Source organism: Xyrauchen texanus, chromosome 29, assembly GCF_025860055.1.
Source record: "Xyrauchen texanus isolate HMW12.3.18 chromosome 29, RBS_HiC_50CHRs, whole genome shotgun sequence".
Taxonomy (NCBI): domain Eukaryota; kingdom Metazoa; phylum Chordata; class Actinopteri; order Cypriniformes; family Catostomidae; genus Xyrauchen; species Xyrauchen texanus.
The window spans coordinates 34,415,541-34,428,995 of record NC_068304.1 but is presented as its reverse complement, the minus strand read 5'-3'; the positions used below and the strand labels follow the sequence as shown (position 1 = coordinate 34,428,995).

General features: G+C 37.2%; 1 protein-coding gene across 3 annotated transcripts in view; it reads left to right on the top strand.

The window, feature by feature from the left end:
* Positions 1-13,455, top strand: part of LOC127623310 (neuroplastin-like) — a 55,604-nt gene that overhangs the window by 2,074 nt on the left and 40,075 nt on the right. The gene's annotated exons all lie outside the window — the stretch shown is intronic.

Sequence of the window (13,455 nt, the reverse complement as noted above, 5' to 3'; positions counted from 1 at the left end):
TGATACGGTTTTGGTACAGCAGCGAAAACAAAGAATCTTTTTTTTTTATGTTTACTTTGAAACAATTCTTATTGTGAAGGGTCATTTGTACATGACTGCACTATTAAAAAAAATACAAAACAAAACTTAAGAACCTATTATTTGCACATTGTTTAAAAACATAAATATTAATAAAAGGAAAAAAGTGCAATTATAATAATTGTAACAAAATTGTGACATGAGTGCAGATTTCTGTGTCTTCCCTGCTGAAAAAAAAACAGCTAAAAGCAGCCTTAGCTGGTTGGCTGGTATTAGCTGTTTTTTCAGCGGGCTTTTGCCTTTCAGCTTACCACTTATCACTCAATTTTCACATTTTGTTTTCTTTTTTCGGGAAAATCAGAATATACACATTAACAGAGGAGAGGGTGGATCTGTTAGCACTGACAATGTCCCCTGTTGGACAATTACAGCATGTGTTTGTTTATACAGAGTGGGCACTACAGAATTGCTGAAATGTGTTCTTGTAGGAACTTTATAACGGGGCTCATGCACATTAGGCATATGCTTAAATCCTGTGTTCTCTACAACTGAGGGTGGTCGCAGATCTGCTGCAATAAAAACTTCTATGGCGTTTATTATCGCTTTAACCCAGCACAGAAAGGCTGTTCCAAATTGAATCGGATCTAAGCACGTTCAGTGGGAGGCACAGATAAGATATCCACTTTTTTCCTGATCGTGGAAGTGTTCCACGATTCGACGTCGGCGTATATTCTTAATGTAATGTAATGTAAGGTTTAAGGTATTACATTTGTAAAAATGGTAAAAAAAAAACATGCAGATTCTTCACGGAGTACAGATGACTGTTTTTATTTATAGACAGTGCCTCACCTGAGTGTGTAGATAACATGAAGAGACGGTCCAAGGTTAGTTACATTGATAGTCTAGTGTAACATCTGGCACTCTGTTCTGTTAAGTTTTGATTCCATGCGGTCCTGTGTTGCTCTTTTTTCATTTTAGTTCTATGCAGTTTGTGTTGATCATTATATGTTGTTTTTATATTGGTTTCACGCATGCTAAGATATGTAATAATTAGTGTGATTGCATGTACCGTATTAAAGGCCCTGTATCCATTTGATTCAGTGCAGATACATGTACCATTGCATCCCTACTATTATTGCAATATATAGAATGTATAGTGTGCACAGTATACACATTTTCTGAATGCATAGAATACTTGGACACCTACTACATTTGCCAAAGTGTGCAGTATGCAACAGAGCATACTGTGTGGAATAATGGATCCCTTGAAGTCAGCATGAAACTGAAGTTACGACCGACTTTACTTCTGTATTGTGACTTATTTCAGAGTGAAGCAGCTAATCGAACAGGAAAAAAATGTGGGGCAGGGTTTTGAGTTAATTTATTGGTTGTTGATTGGATTGTGAAAATATGGGCGTTCCTTAACGGAACGGAGGCAGATCTGTATGCGAGTTTGCAGTGGACACACACACCCCTTCGCCCGTGCTGCGGTGCTGCGGTGCTCCAATATCGGTGAAATTGAGCAGCAATCTCAACACATTTATGATCAAACTGACAACATAAACACACAAGCACATCTTGTCTTTGCTTACGAAAAGGCTGTAGCAAATGAAACATTTGTGAGTAAAAGATAACCATATTTTAAGGTTTTGAATCACAATACACTAAATATAAAGAAGAAAAAAAATAACTGTGCTTCCCAAAATAACTGCATTCAAAAATATAAATAAATTCCAGAGGTATCCGAAGTATTGTATCCATTAGTGATCACCTCAGCAATTCAGGCATGAAATGTCTCGAACACATCTGCAAATTTGCCATTTTCCTCCTCATTTGAAATGTAAATTAAAGCCAGCTGACCCATAGCCAAGGAAGTTTGGGATAAGGAACAATAGTTTTAAAGGAAAACAGACGAAAATACACCTTGCCATCTTCACCAACATGCAATTGACGCTTCGTTCAACTCTACACAAGGTTGTGGTATTTATAAGAAAGGGGCAGGGTTTAAGCAGACTAAATGACTGGAGAAGTTTCACTGGAAGATCGAGTTATTACATTTTGATTAAAGATTAAAAAAAAATATGCATGGGAATCATTCACAATAATATCAATAACATGCATTTAGAAAATAGATAGGGTGAATTTTCATTTCATGCCGACTTTAATGTGATGCACTCTACCTTACATTGTAATGTGATGAATATACCGAAAGTAATGTAAGCTACAATTTTTCCCATTTCCCATTATTTAAGACATTTTTACAAAAAATTTAATAAAAAATATATAGTAACCATTTTTTATTTCCAAGATGATAGATAACTTGACGCCACTGACATTTAAAGTAATGAGGTCATGTGACAAGAATGTACCATACTACTGCCTGAAACAGATAGCGTGAAATAATTCCTACTGTTTTACTATTTGATCAAATTTGAAAAATATATGTATGCAGCATAGAATTTAGTAAGTAGTAAGTTAATATACCAGGGGTGCTCATTACTTTGATTGCGATCGACTAGTCGATCATAAGACAACCACCGATCTCATTAACAGGTCAAATGGGGAAATGGAGTAGAGAGAGAAACTACTCAAATAACTCTTAAAGATCACTTTTTATTTCCTAATTTCGACCCTCACGCATATGGATTTCCAAAATATAGGATGGCAGGAGAAGACTCATTTCTGATTGGTTACGGTTACGATTAGGGGTAGAGCTGTAGTTTATCCGACCAATCAGGTAGCTCTCCCCTGATAAATAGTACTGAATCAACCAATCAGGTATAGGTCATGAATGTAAATGACTCTTCCCCTACCATCATTAGTTTTGGAAACTCACATTGTCTGATAGAGAGCACAAACGGTTGTGTGTGCATGTTGTGAGAGCACTCACGTAATGCAGACGTGCCTGTGTGATGGTCAATTACATTTCTTATTGAAGCATTGATAGAAAAATATTCAGTTATGTCTGAAGTAAGCGTAAATACTAAACGTAATATCAAAAAAGCAGATTCTGTGCCTTACAACTTGCAGTGTAAATGCAGCCTGATAGACTTGCCACCATCTCTGTCAGTAATATTAACAATAACAAGAAAATTATTCATTGCTCTTGGCTGGATAACTTTAGAAGCTTTCAAATAAAATATGAATGTGTTTTAATCATAAATGGAAGATATGTAATCCATGAGAATGTAAGAATGTTTACTTGAATACTTGATACTGCTGTTACAGATTTTAAGCACTGTTTGCTTTTTCTTATTTTATTATTGAATGTTTCCTTGTCTTGAATAATTACTTGAAATAATTTTTACCCAATTAACAAATTAGTCTGTATTAATTTTTGCATCGAGAATCAATACATTTAACTGGTATTGGTCTGACTACTGAAATGTTGGTGTCATGACAACAGTTAACCTACAATGTATATATAAATTGTGCATGGTAGATCTTACTGTAATATCATTATGAAAAAGTAGATCTCATGCCATAAATGTGTGAGCACCCCTGTAGTATATTATTCCAAACAAATAAAATGTGTGTGTGTGTGTGTGTGTGTGTGTGTGTGTGTATATATGTGTGAGTGTGTATTTATCACTTTGTGGGGACCAAATGTCCCCATAAGGATAGTAAAACCCGAAATATTTGACCTTGTGGGGACATTTTGTCGGTCCCCATGAGGAAAACAGCTTATAAATCATACTAAATTATGTTTTTTGAAAATGTAAAAATGCAGAATGTTTTCTGTGAGGGTTAGGTTTAGGGGTAGGGTTAGGTTTAGGGGATAGAATATAAAGTTTGTACAGTATAAAAACCATTATGTCTATGGAAAGTCCCCATAAAACATGGAAACACAACATCTGTGTGTGTGTGTGTGTGTGTGTGTGTGTGTGTGTGTGTGTGTGTGTGTGTGTGTGTGTGTGTGTGTGTGTGTGTGTGTGCGTGTATTTATCACTTTGGGGACCAAATGTCCCCATAAGGATAGTAAAACCGAAATTTTTGACCTTGTGGGGACATTTTGTCGGTCCCCATGAGGAAAACGGCTTATAAATCATACTAAATTATGTTTTTTGAAAATGTAAAAATGCAGAAAGTTTTCTGTGGGGGTTAGGTTTAGGGGTAGGGTTAGGTTTAGGGGATAGAATATAAAGTTTGTACAGTATAAAAACCATTATGTCTATGGAAAGTCCCCATAAAACATGGAAACACAACATGAGTGTGTGTGTGTGTGTGTGTGTGTGTGTTAGTTAGACCACTTAGTTATTAGTGGTCATGTTCGTTTAGACTGTTGGCATAACCTCTGGACCTTTTTGCAGCTAATTCTGGCCGAGAACTGCCCACTTAGAAAGGACATTTTTTTAACGAACCATTTGGGAGCGGATATATCTGACATTGCTGGTACAACGGTGTGGGGAAAAAACTCATTTAAATAATGGCCCAACAGTGTCGGCCAATGACCAATTGTTCGCCCTATAGTAATAATTACCGATTAGTTCAGTAGTTCAACTCTTTACTTGCTAAGAGCCTCAAAAAAACTCTGAAGTTATTTCAAGGGTTTGTTGCCTTCCGTAACTATTAGTAAACCATATGTAGGTTGATTCCCTTGAAAAGTGTAAACACTTTGGTGCTATCCATACATTGCTCTCTTTGTTTGAGCACTCTAACCAGCCTGACACAGCAACACTGACTCAAACAATAGAAGAGGAGGGAAGAGTTTGAGAAACCATAATGACTTTGGAAAGTAATTTTTTGCAAGTTTTTTGCTAGTTCTCTAGCTAGCGTTAGCATTGCTCTTTTAAGTGTACTTTAAGTACCAATACGTCAGTGGTGTTAGACACTGTACTGCCATTTATCGAAGTGGATAAGCTGCCTACGCAAGTTTTGGAATATAATTTGCATCTGGAATATGTTAGAGTTTGAGGTAATTTCTAAAGTTATTTAATACTACTATAATACTTTAGGCTTTGCCTAAAAACAAACATCAGAATTCAAGCTATCAGACTTCTACAGTTAAAGACAGATTATTATCGTCGCTCATATCAATAATCTTTGGAGACTAAAAACAGTTATTACCTTTTTAAGATAAATGTTAGTGTGAAATAATCCTCAATTATCTAGCGATACATAATGTTATGGCATAGGAAAGATTGGAATTGTACTCATTGTAAAGAACTCGTTTGGTTTCCAAGCAAACCAATGTCTCAAAATCCACAACAATTGCTGAGCCAAGTTACTAAACGAATGAAGACTTGTGCCATTTCATCTAGGTGGAAGTAGATGACCCCCCTTACAATAACTGAGATAAATACAATTCAATTCCACGTTAATTTACGGTTGCATTTGTAAACGCCACTGAAAACCTTCCAATACTAACATACATTGACTATACACGTAATTATTTAGAGGGAAACTTGAATGAGTTTTCTGTAAATTCCCCTGGCACTATTTTAGCGAGTGGTCTAATCTATTAATAATGTCTTACCTGTCCAACAAAAAAGAAGCAACATCTGCATCACTACTCATGTTTTTCTCCGTCATCAAATCTTTCCACCTTTTGTATGCCATACCAATGTTTACTCTTGTTTTTTTACCTCTGCCAGACTTTCTGTCTGCTCGCTTCTTCGGCAGTACAGCTACTGAAACTCCTGTTGTCTCTGCTTCTTAAGCATGATAATAAGTGACCCATTGTTTTCTTTTGCTCTTCGTATCACCAAACAGCACTGCACTAAGCATAGAAACGTATCTATATAGGCGGCAGCCAGTGAGCGCAAGGATTTTCACCATGTCATTTCAACATGGCGACACACATTGAAGGTGTGACCCGCACCATGTACAATAAAAACACTTTTTATAGAAAACTATTATGAGTAAAGTCTTCATCTCATGTGAGTGTACACCATTCAGATCACTCTTCACAAAAACACAACTCATTTGTTAATGTGTAAAACTTTTAAAATTAGCCCCAAAATTACTGAATGCACCTTTAATTTTTTGGATATGTGTCACTTGGAGTGCAGACAGATAACCTAGAGAGATACCGTCGTGCAATCGCTTCTTTTACATGGTGCAATATATTCAGCCCCTTTTACTATTAAATCATTAAATTAATCTGATTACACAAATCAAGATGTATGCATTGTATGTGTGACCTAGGTGAAGCCCTGAAACAGCACTGACTGTGTAGTGCACAAATGATAGCAGCAACAGATATCTGCAGGACTGTAAATGGCTTTGCCTCAGTCTGCTGCATGCTTCTATTATTAGAACAGACTCGCGGAGCACAGAACTGTGGCTTTGTAGTCTTTTTTTATTTTTTTTGTGGAAGGGAATACATTATCTCTTAATGGACAGGGTTTATAGGTTGGTTTTGTTTGTCATGCACACAGTGTCGTGTGGTTTTCTATTACATTCCAAAACAGACCATAATCTAACTCTGAAGGAATGGAGGATTGGTTGTGGTGTGGGGCGTGAATATGTTTATGGAGCATGTCTAATGTAGCCTCATGAACAATTCACAATATAGCTTAAAACTCAAGGCTCTCTACTGAGTATAAATAGCACATGAGTTACTATGACATCCTCGGCCAACAGCCGTGTGACTCAACATGGGTGGGTAGTTTGTCCCAAAAAAATCTACACATAATTTATTCACCCTCAAGCCATTCCAAATCTGTATGACTTTCTTTCAAAAGTGAGAAGTTTTGAATCAAACTTTTGAAGTTTGAATATGCATGTAATAAGAGCTGCAATGGAGGGGAAGATTTTCAGTGAATAATGACAAAAATGTTATTCTGTTCTTCATACAAGGCTATTGCACATCTTCAAAAGAATAATATAGAATATAGAGTTATAATTAACTCTTTTTATGGTGATTTTATTATTGCTTTTGGTTTATGAGAAAAAGTGCATTGTGAAATTTCTTGTTTTTGTGACAAAGTCATACGAATTTGTAACAACATGAGGGTGAGTACAGACTGTCATGACAGAAACCCAGAGCTATTGAGATGCAAGTATGTGAGATGCTAATTCCAATCATTATTAAAGCTTGTTAAGGCGGATATGCTTATATCTTATGCATAAAAACAGTCTTTAAAACAGTCAAAATACAGTCTGTATTTAAACAGACACAGTTCATGTTGTTCGAAATTGAGCAGTGCAGTAACTCAGAATGCCAGCTGAGATTTAACAAGTATTCATGTAACAATTTAGTGAGCCTTTAAGAGTATCTATGGGCTATAGAACAAAATTACTCATTCTTACCACCTGTGTTTGATACTCAACATTCAATTTGCGAAAGATGTTAGAAGGAAGTCTTCAAAAAAAGATATAATGTTAGAATACACCTACAAAACACTCATGTGTGTAAATGTTGCATCAGAGTGAATCTGATTAAAATGTAGTTGTTGGCAGACAGACAGGTGGGCAGACTGGGGTCTGTTGCTGTGTGGTTTATTGTGCTCTAGGGAGTTGCAGTTCCCATCGGAGGGGTGAAAACTCAAGTGATGCTTCACATGGCACAGATATAAATTATCCTATTAACACTTACAAGCTGCCAAATGCCACTGTAAAATGCCTTTCTTAAGTTGGCATCTATTGCTGCCGGTCACATGAGAGTGTTATAGCTTGTTTTCTCTTATCCATTGCAGTAGTGGTTTTGCCACAGGAACCAGATTTTACTAGATTGGCCATCAAGTGGAGATCCAACACAGAACCAAAATTCTTTATTGTACCAAAGACATGAAAATATCCTTAAACTTAAACATGAAATGTATTAATATTGCCATGAACAGCATTGGCCAAACATTATACAAAGTAAATGAGGGGCATAATGGGAAAGTTGACCATTTTGTAAATTAATATAACAACAGCAGATGTGTGATTTTCCAAAACAAACAAACAAACAAACAAACAAACAAACAAACAAACAAACAGTGGGCCAACTATTGTATACGTATTAGCCATAATACCAAGTGGCAAATAATTACCAGAAAATACAATACACTTTAATTGGTTGCACAGCCTTGGATGTCAACAAGAAAAGATGGGAAGGGGTTTCTCCTCTCTTTTAAAAGTTATCATCATAAATCAGGCTATTTATTTTGCTATCCTAACAGTTTTATTGTTTGCATTTAGTGGTTACAGTATGTTGATTGTACATTTATCCTCTTTTAGAGTTTGGGGTTCGTCTTAAATGCTGGTTAGCCGTGTTCAGATGTTGAACAGCTCTATAATCACCGACATAGCCTGGAATTGAATTATGCTTAAATATGATTGGACGATGTATCAAAGATCTCCCACTCAGAATTACATCACTTAAAGGAGCATAAGTTGATTTCTCTGAAAGGTGCACATTGATAATGTGCACTTGATAAGCACTGCTCGCTTGGAGACAATGTTCTAGATGTTTCTGTTCCCAGAGAGCTGTGTGGAGAATCGTGCTCCAGTAGACAAGGTGTGAAAACCTGTTCTGGTTGTTAGGGTGGGTGAAAACTACAGACACAGATGTCTTAATTCAGAGAATATAATTATGGCTCATATGATCGTGCCTCAGGCAGGGAAGTGAAAATTGTGTCTTTTCATAGCTCGCTCCACACACACTGGCTTCCTTCAGAGTCTGTGTAATGCTCACCTAATTACTTTTATCAGTTAGAGAAGGAACTGAGAATCACTGCATGTGCATGTTGCCATAACGTGAGAGGGAACAATCTATCATATCATGTCTATATTTGTCCTTTTGCTTGTAACTAAAAAAGAGATTATTATGGTATGGTAACACTTTAAATCGATCTTCATATGCTATTGTTGATGTAACCTTTATTACTGCATATGAATTTACTCGACATTGAATTCCTGTGTGATTACTTGCCTAAAACAATGAAAAAATAGCAATTTGGCCACTGGTTCACATTAAATAATTTTAACCAGCCTTGTATATCTTATTGCTTTTATAAAAAGGTTATTTCAAGGACCAAAAATTGTCATTAAAACATTATTTTCTCAAGCAATTCCATGAATGTCATTCTGTTAGAAGATATACTCTCTCTGATTAAGGTTAATAATTGGTCTCTATGTGTGCTGTGCAGTGATATACACCATAGCTTGTAAACATGTGTACATAGAGGTTGACTGAGAGTGAATTTTGCTGATACCTATAACTAAGATGGTGGGAAAGGCTGATAACTGATTATTCAGCCATTTTTACAATTTATTTGAAGTGTCAAAAAAATATCTTGTTCTTTCCTTACTATGACGGGCTCAGACAAAGAGTCTTCAATTAATTATATCCCAGATACAACGGAAACATAACCTGAAACCAAAAATCCTGAACATAACTATAGAATTTGGTGCATAGCGTGGGACTTTAAGTATAAACAAACCTAAAACACAATGGGGACTCTTATTTTGAAATGATGAAAAAACTATCGCCATAGATTTTTGCACATAACGATAGTTGCAAAAAGAAACTATTGGCACCTATTAATCGGTAAAACAGATTTATCGGTCTACCTCTAGTTTCACGTCATAGGTGTTACCATATTGTGTATATTAGCACGACTGGAATGCTGACCAATCCTATTCCAGGACAGGAACAATCTGTTTATATTTGTGTATAAGATTAATATTTGAACGATATCCAGGATAATTTCTGAGCAGCAGTTAATTAGTCAATTATGAGTTGATTAAATGTCAGACACCTCCTCAGTCAGCTTGGATGACTTGCAAAAACTTTCCTTTCTTGAGTGTAAATTGTGAAATCACTATCCCAATATTGTTGTTGATAGAGATGACTGCTAACTCAGATGAGTTTCAACATGGGCCAAATATGCCCCTAAAATAGACCCGTTTTACTGCTCAAAGTGAGTGCAGAGTCCAAACGTACTGGAATGATGGTCCCATCTTGAGCGGTCGCTTGTATTTGGAGGCAAACCTAGCCTAGCGTCAATGACAACATTTATCATTCCCAGAGGCTAAAATATTGTAGCTGAACTGCAGTTTAGAAACATTATGAGCTCTGTTGTCTTGTAAATATGAGGTAATATTTTGGATTTGTATCCTGAGGAAAGACAAATCACAAACGAGATCTCTTCAATATCTCCTACATAGCAATGAGATCCTGCTTCTCAGATGTTTCTCCTGAGAGAAAGACCACAGTAATCACACGTATAGTTTCAGTAGAGATCTCAAAAATGTCTCAAACGTTGATCAGATTGGCAAAGTCTGCAATCCAAAGTCAGAGATCTCATTGTGAACTCAAACATTTCTCATCAAATGATCTGAGCTATGCTATGCATATCAATATAACAGCGCTATACACTTACTGAATGTCAACTATTGACTCATTTGTGTCCATTTTTATTTCACCAAGGAGTTTTATGAGAATCATCAGTGACAAAGTAGTAATACTGTATATAATCTTTGTGTGAGATTCTGTGATTAACTAGAAGGGGGACTGTAGATTAAAGGATGAACAGAGGGTGTAATTCAACCACATCTCAGCCAGACTGCATGTGACTAAGGTTGCATGTTTGCCGCTAATGCCACCTGTGCATTAGTCAGCTCTGACAACTCGCTGATACTCGTGACAAACTGATAGTGGTACGATAAACAGGAAATATTTAAACACCAAGAGGGCTCGACAGTAATCAAGCTGCAAGTAGGCCCGATGTTAGTGCTGCTGTGGTAAATCTCACCGTTAAAGCTGTGGAAGTGTAAACTCTAGAAGCATTCATAATTCATTTCATTTACAGGCCCAGTAATCCGTTACCATAATAACTTTTTCTGGAAGGGAATCATCTCTTCATTATCAGCATTTCCCAGAATATGAGAGATGTGCCAGTGTTTTTAGCATCTGGAGTTGGATTTTTTGCAAAATAATGTATTATTTCTTAATCAAAGGGGTCAACCGTGGTGTTTTAAATGTGTTATATAATGCAATTTAGTAATAGCAAATAAGATGTTGTAACACACGCTTTTGAGCGTGTGCTACATAATGAATTAGGGGACCAGAGACTTTCACGTTTCAAAGAGCCATGTGTATTCCACCACCAATCACCACACAGTCAGTAAACATACAAAGTGCATAGTCATTCAGTTGCAAGGCAAACGTCAAACTAGTTCATACTTTCATAGTAGTGTCTTTGGCTACCAAGAACTCAGTCTTAAGAGTAACAAGAGCAAGATAAAACAGCATTTAAGTGCAGTATTGATGAGGCCACATCTGCCTGAAATCGAGCTTCCACATGGCTGTTGGTAATATAAACAAACTGTAGCTTGTGAAATAGATGACAAGTGTTGTTGGTAAAACGAAGACAATTAATCCCATTTTGGTCAAGGTCCTAGCTATAGTTGAACTGTCCCCTCATGCCTGCCCGTTGAACCCTCTGCATCAAACAAGCAAACTTAGTGCTATCATTAACACATTTACATCTCATCTACATAAACTTTACCTAACATCACATATACAAACAAAAGTAATTACATTTGAGTTTAGGAACCTCAGGTTCCTCAAATCATGGAAAAAATACAAGACCTTGGTGAGAAAGCTTCTCCATGTGGTTAACACATCCTTCCTTCCTCATACTACTTCTCCTATCCTTTTTATGCTACCAGGAATCTCACTGGCCAGAGCGCCCCCTAGTGACAGGATTAATATTACATGTACAGCAAGCTAATAGGACAAATGTAACTGTAAAACTGTTACACAGTAAACATATTTTAAATGTAAGTATTTAAAGGTATTTTACATAACATTTACTCAAAATTCATTCAAATATATTTGAAAACAGAAATTCTGCATTAACCATCGGCAAAATTGTCGGTAGATTTTGGAACTGACATTGGGTGGAATGACTAGTCTTAATCGGCCAGTCAGCATAGGTTTAAATTGCCTGCCCTAAACTGTATATTGGCCCATCACTATGAGAGCCTTAGAGGCTACCTGGAAAACAATTTCTATCAGGAAGACTCGCAGACTTGAATGAAATTGAATATGACATTTATTTGATGAATATAAAACAGAAAAGTAATGTCTCTCTTTGGCGTAGGCCCCGTCTGGCGGTCCGAAGTTGTAGTAATCAGAACCATAATATCCTGCCGGAGATAGGAGGCAGGGGCGAGGAGCCTAACCCTGTGCAGGACGGGACTCAGCTGGTGGTGGTGGGGTGGTGGAGGTTGCTGCATTAGCACACTGAAACAGCAATTTGATAGATTGTGAGCAGACTTATAAAGCAATGGCTTACATTTGATTGGCTGGGAATTACCCAGCCAATGGTGCGATGATGTACAGCTGCTAGTCTTCCCGCTACTCGTGAACTACGCTGCGCTTACATATCTGGCAGAACTTTTTCAAATGAATTATTATATTAAAGAATTGTTTTATTCTACATAACTACTTATCCACTCTGTATTTTCCACCAAAAAGAGGACAGGGAAAAATTGCACGGAAGACATGTTAAAGGGAGAATAGCGGTTTCCTTAAGCATCTTGAGATGGACTGTGTAAATTATCCTGCCAATGCACAGAATAATGCAATGCCTCAAACGGTCCTTACAGACTTTATATATTCATTATGTGCAAATTATTTCTTCTCTTATCCTGCGGTTTATCATTTGTCAAAGATATGTGGTACAACGGATAGCACATCAATTTAAGTGGTTAATTCCTGAATGGGCAAATATATTACAAAAATAAGGATCTGACTTCATGAAAACATTCAGGAGAATGAGGAGACACAGAAGAGTCAGTCTTGAAGGAATAGTTCAACAAAAAAAGGAAATGTTGTCATTATTTTCTCACCCTCATCTTTGTCCAAACCTGTATGACCTTCTTTCTTTCATGGAACACAAAAGGTGTAGTTTTTTAAAGAAAATTATTTCAAAGTGAACTAGTCTGTTAAGCTCCAAACTGGAAAATATATATTCCCCTCTTCTGCAGCTCTCAGATATTATTCTCTATTCTGTTTATATCTGTCACATTTAGTTGTGATATAAGAACCAATGGTGTTTTTGCATCAATGACATCAAATCTACGGGCGGCACGGTGGTGCAGCGGTTAGCACTGTCGCCTCACAGCAAGAAGGTCATGGGTTCAAACCCTGGTTGCCCCGGCCTTTCTGTGTGGAGTTTGCATGTTCTCCCTGTGTCTGCGTGGGTTCTCTCCGGGTACTCCGGCTTCCTCCCACCATCCAAAAGACATGCAGGCTAGGTTAATTGGTGTCTCCAAAAATTGCCCTAGGTGTGGATGTGGATGTGGATGTGGATGTGGAGGTGAGTGTGAGTGTATGTCTGTCTATGTGTGGCCCTGCGATGGACTGGCGACCTGTCCAGGGTGTCCCCCGCCTTTCGCCCAATGTTAGCTGGGATAGGCTCCAGCCCCCCGCGACCCTGTACACAGGATAAGCGGTTGACGATGGATGGATGGATGACATCAAATCTGGCACCAAGC